The sequence below is a fragment of the Sinohyriopsis cumingii genome, chromosome 12 (genome assembly GCF_028554795.1).
Source record: "Sinohyriopsis cumingii isolate HCF-2022 chromosome 12, ASM2855479v2, whole genome shotgun sequence".
NCBI classification, from domain to species: Eukaryota; Metazoa; Mollusca; class Bivalvia; order Unionida; family Unionidae; genus Sinohyriopsis; species Sinohyriopsis cumingii.
In genome coordinates this window covers 121,389,855-121,395,854 of record NC_142972.1, presented here as the reverse complement: position 1 = coordinate 121,395,854, position 6,000 = coordinate 121,389,855, and the positions used below count along the sequence as shown (strand labels likewise).

Genomic DNA, 6,000 nt, shown 5'->3' with positions numbered 1-6,000 from the left:
TTGATGTGGAGAAGTGTAATGTCCATGTCCACCAAATAACATAAATTTTCATCTGATAGTTATGTAAACATATATGTATTTATATACCCCACCCCATCTCCAGTTTCAAGGGCTCGTTGACAAGAAGAAGAAAAACCGTCACAAAAGAGCTACGAGCACTCGGTTTGACTCGTGTCCTTGTTTACAGTCTAGATTATTATTGTTGGTATCTCTTTTCTACCGACAGCGCGTTATTGCTGCTATTTTAACAGGCAAGAAGCACAACCTATCGACCGCTCAGCCCAGGTTTCGTGCGCTGATCAATAAAACAAGAGGAAGGCCTGTATTCGTTGCATTCTCTCGTTACAGCCCAATAAGCTACAAGGTCCACAGAGCAGTATTTCGGGAGAAAGAACGAAGTGAATTTGGCAAATCTCAGTGGGAACTATTGTAACCAACACTTGTTGCTGTACGCAGGTGGCTGGCAACCTTTCACGGTAAGTAGCAATAATTATTATCTACTTCGTTTTGGAGACATAAATAAAACTTTAAACCAACAACAAATTGATCATAGGGTTTGGCTTATTTGAAATTATTCCGGAAACTATTCCTTTGAAGAATATACTTTTCTGGTACAAAATGGCTAATGCTTTTATCAAATGTCTGGGGAATGAAGGTAACTGAAATACTGTCATTATCAAGGTCAAATTGATTACAGGATTGGAACATCTCAGATTCCATGAAGCACGCTCATTGGAGAAAATCATCATTTATTTACGAAGTTAGCTCGTACACTTACAAACTATTGTAACGGAAACATTCAGGCTCAGAAACTTTCGATAATCACGAGTGCTCGGCATAAATCTTTTCTTAGCATGTAACTGTTTTCCATGGCATTTCTTTGTCTTTTTGTGTCATGCGGTTACTGAAATTTCATTGTGTCTTGCTATGTGGTTACTGGCATTTCTTGGTGTATTTTTTGTGTCATGCGGTTGTATGAGTGTTCAATTGATAGCATATTCGTCAAACTAGAATATCAATTAAAAGTATAATATATATTTACTTCTGTGTCAAGTACTACTGGACCCATTTATCAGAGAGCATTACCCACGATTCTCTTCCTCATGCACCATCACTCCAATTAGGGCATACTTGGCTAATAATTACGTAAATAGTATATAGTCTTATTTTTTAAAATATATTTTACCATGAAAGCACAAAAAATTACGTGGGTAAAATTATCAGCTGTAATGTTACCTATTATTCTATGGTGATCATTAATGTTTACATATACATATTGTGTACTTGGAGTTATGGGTTGGATTTATTATAATGACATGATTTAGATTTTATGTCAAATTGTTAATTACACTTAGGAACGTGAATGGACTTAATACGATTTATCAAGAACGTGCTTTGCTTCGTCACTTCCGGCTATTATATAATGAACGTTTCCTGTCACACCTCCCGGTCTGGATGCCAACACAGTGAAAACTATGGTTCTGCATCACTTTGGTAGCAAGCAAATTAAATACAAGCAAACAGACAAGACGATGTAATAGAGATTGTAAAGCAACATACGCCATCTTTACTATAATTTTGTGGTTCTCATTATTATCAAATGGACAGGTTTTCGTATCATAATTTTAATACAGATAGGATCTTGGGATTGTCTTGTTTGGGGATTTTATGCGGTTTTCCACAGTGGTACTACGTCTTTTTCTAGTGCAATAAAATAAATATAGATAATGCCAGATTCGTTTGCTGACTTATTATTCAAGAATCTAGGTTTATTCGGCCTTAAACATACATCAACTAACATAAAACCATTCTTGTGGCATGGCTGCAATATATATCAGCCATATTTATAGTAACGATGTCACAGCAATTAATTTAAATTCGTAGGTATTTATATTTCAATCATATTAACATTTCATGTAAATAAAGAGAAATTAAGTAATTTTTAAAGGGTATAGTCATTGTGTAATTCTCTCAGATGATGCCGAAATTCATATAGAAAAACATAACACGCTATATTACGACAGTTACGTCATTAATCAGACGACAACTGGAAGTCCTATATAGCACCTTCATGCCAAAGAAGAATTACAAAGCCAGACATCAACAAATGTCAATCAATAATTGTTTAATGAAAATTTTCATACAACACTAACCAGTTTAAAATAGGGCTACGTGTATAATATTTTATCGTGACGTCCTAAATGCAAAGCTTGTCGAAATGTGTCGAAGCGTGGCGATGGTTACATACACAATTTTCCTCTATATAACCTGAAAAATGTAAATATTATAACATTCCTATCTTTGGTCTCTTTTTCTTATTTTCACTATCAATCGAGAATCGACATTGATAAACTGAATAGTTTTCAAAGAAAGGCGTTTAGTTTTATAGAAAATACTGTGCAAATAAGTCAACTCCGCTGTCAATACTCTTTATGTTCATTTTGTAAATAATTACGACAGATACGTATTCGACTTTAAATTTTGGCCCATTTGCTGCGATGTACTATCGTGGTGTAAATAAATTCCTAGTACATACTAGTTGGATGGTATCAATGCCTACTGTCACAACAAGTACTGCGTTTAATTTAGAGGCTGCATAATTGACAACTTTCTTATTCAGTTTAGTTTACGTAATTATGCGTTGTCCTATGAAGATTGTAGTTTGGATGCCGCTATGATTAAACTGTAGAGCTGCATCCTTAATAGTATAACAAAATCCTGGTGTGATTGAAATTACTCTTAAGTTGTTAGAAACTTCACACAATCTGTGCAACGGCCGGATCAGATTTCTCTCAAATGAAATAAATTAACGTAAGCAAGAAAGTAATCATTGTTAACCTGGAAGAGAGTGAATGGATATAATTAAAAGCCATTTTGCATTAGAATTTACAATACCAGCACCCATATCCGATAGATTAAATATTATATCGTGTTCTTAACGTACAACTGTCTTCTGAATTTTGTTTTGTTCAAAAAGTGTAAGTACCTGATTTGCCTACGTCCAAAAAAGAATTACATTACTTTCAAGTTGTGACCCCAATATCTTAGTTTCCGAAGAAACTTAATTAGTGTATTAAGGTGTTATATGAGCGGTTTTCCGCCTCTTATTAACAGGACTGTATAAAACATTTCCGTTACAATATTCGAGTCAGGTTGCCTCCGTGACATAGTTGTATTGCTTAATCCATTTCAATGGTAGGTGAAATTAAATGTAACTAATCGGATGAACAATCCTTTCTTGTTCAAGACTCTAATGCTGGGGAATGTGACGATTTTTATATTTTTGGGCTCAGACATTGAAACTATTAGATCGACAATCTCCCACCCCACCAACCATCATCCCAATGTGGAGATTTTTATAATGTTGTGCTCAGACATTGAAACTATTAGATCGACAATCCCCCACCCCACCATCCCAAATGACGTAACTTGAAAATAAAGGTTTTCAGGGACGATTGTAAAATTAGATTGACTTGAGATGTATGGTCACAATATAAGTTTTTTTATATAATGACACCATTATTATTCAATGTAAATGTCAGATTTTAATACCGGTACGTTACAGGCTACCTTACAGCAAAAAGGGATTTATGGCGTGGATACGTGTACAATTTACCATACCTATCCCTGTAAATCAATAATCAAACGCGGCTGTAACAGCACCAATACGATGAATTAAAACAGAAAGTTTCAATTCTTTCATCATGATTTTCAAACACTTTCTTCTACTGATATGAAGGGAATTATTTTTAGCACCTCAGACTCACTTCGGAGCTTTTGAGATTGTGGAAATCAAGGAAACCAGAGTAAATCACAGATCGTTGTAATGACTAAGCCGGGTCTTTATCTGCCATCCCCAGCGGTGTGAAGCAAGCACTTTACCACTTCGATACGATCCAAGCTTTAGACTTGATCGATATGTTTTAGGTGAGATATCGGCCCTTAACTTTTCATTGTTCAAACACCTGAGGTTTGCCACTTTTATAGAGGGTGCTTTGGTTGGTCGTTTTTGCGGAGGGTGTTGCATATGGGACGTATAACCTGCAATGTGTATGTGCCGAATAAATGGCACTGCCGCTTATTGCCGTGTTAGTGCTGTAAGCTATATTGTAATCGGCTTATTTGTTGTGTCTAAATCAGTTCTCTGTCATCGCCGTGTCAAACAGATTATCTAGTCTAAACTTTTTTTTCCATTAACTAGGTGATTCAACACATGAGGAGAAAATCTATGCTTGTTAACAATTTTCAGGCATTCAGAAACAAACACAAAAGGTGAATATATAATGACGACATTATTGTCGTCATCAGTCATCGTAGTAGTCTTAGCAACGTTTATTATTAATGAATAATTGGTTTGGCTGCCCATTAAGCCTAGGTCTACGGAGATGATCATATCCATTACTAATGAACTGGTGCTTACTGGTGTATTGATAAAAGTTTGAAGATATGTTAAGTACAAACTTTAATCAGGTATAAGAATTGAGAAAGATAACCTCCTTTTATTATTTCAGAGAAAAATCATTGATATTGAAAACATAAGGCGTAGAAATATCTGCTGAAAAAAAGCTACGTGGGTCTCTCGGGAATTCTTTCACATACAGAAGTTGCAGCATGATTTTTTTTCTTCTGTTGTTAAAGACTCTCATATGGCAGCCCTAAATATAAACAAACATTTATTTGTCCTTGTGCCAAAGGCTACCTCCTTTTTCAATGTAACGCCAAGGACATGACGCCCTTGCACTGCATTCCTTCCAACAAATACTAGACACATATCATCATTGCTTAGTAGCTACCTTGATATGCAGAGGTGTTATTTAAAGGTCTTCTGCTGCCACGTCTCTCTATGCCATTTAATTTTCAATTATGTAGCAGTCTTCTTCTTCAATTCACTCATGACATTTAGCTAGTGTAGTTGCCAATCTCTTGTTTAACACACACACACACACACACACACACACACATATATATATATATATATATATATATATATATATATATATATATATATATATATATATATATATATATATATATATATATATATATATATATATATATATATATATATATATATACTTAACTGCTTGCAAGATTGAGAGAATGCCAATTACTACTTATAGGGAAAATATGACATGATAGTCGCCTATGATATACATTGACCGTTCAAAAGTGTGATTACACATTAGTTTCATAGATTAGATATAAAACAGACTAACCCTTTAAAGGTAATTTAACTTTTGCAAAATCACAAAATAATACACTTAAGTCAAGATATTGAGCGATCACTTAAAATAGTGTTTAATATAATATCTGGAAAAAGTGAAAATGTCCATTATTGTAACTATTATTATTATTATTATTATTATTATTCAAAGCTACTTACTGTGTATTTCTCTTTGCATTCAAAATGCTGACTATATTCTTTTGTAGGCAGCTTTTTCTTTGTTCATTGTTATTGTTTTGTATTTGTTGTTGTTGACACAGACATGTTTGACCACTCCGATGGCCTATTGGTTACAGCGTCCGCCTCGGAACCGGAAGGTCGTGTATTCGAACCCCGACCGAGTCATGCCAAAGACATACAAAAATGGTACTAACAGCTTCCTCGCTAGGCGCTCAGCATTAAGAGATTAGTGTTAGGACTGGTCGGCCTGGTGTCAGGATAATGTGACTGGGTGGGACACCATGCTACATGCCTGCGGCATGATGTCCCAGTGCTAGACATCACTATAAACTGCCATACTGCAGACATCGTAGCGATATGACTAAAAAATTGTTAAAGCTACGTTACAATCTCCCCCCCCCCCCCACACACAGACATATTAAGTAAAAGTGAAGATGATGCAGATGATATTTATTTTCAAATGGCAATAGAAGGCTCCCATAAGGCTCAGAGCTGTATCAGAAATGAATTCTTACAGAACTCTGCACGAACATGGCGGATTACATGTACACAGACCACACATTTTTAGCATGCACTGAATAAATCGTGTGCGCTGT

General features: G+C 35.2%; 1 protein-coding gene across 3 annotated transcripts in view; it reads left to right on the top strand.

The window, feature by feature from the left end:
* Nucleotides 1-265: 265 nt before the first annotated feature.
* LOC149787357 (carbonic anhydrase 2-like) overlaps nt 266-6,000 on the top strand; it is a 134,497-nt gene continuing 128,762 nt past the window's right edge. For all 3 annotated transcript variants that reach the window (XM_089977921.1, XM_089977920.1, XM_089977919.1), the window contains exon 1: nt 266-476. The gene's annotated coding sequence lies outside the window, so the exon portion shown is untranslated. The remainder of the gene's footprint in view (nt 477-6,000) is intronic.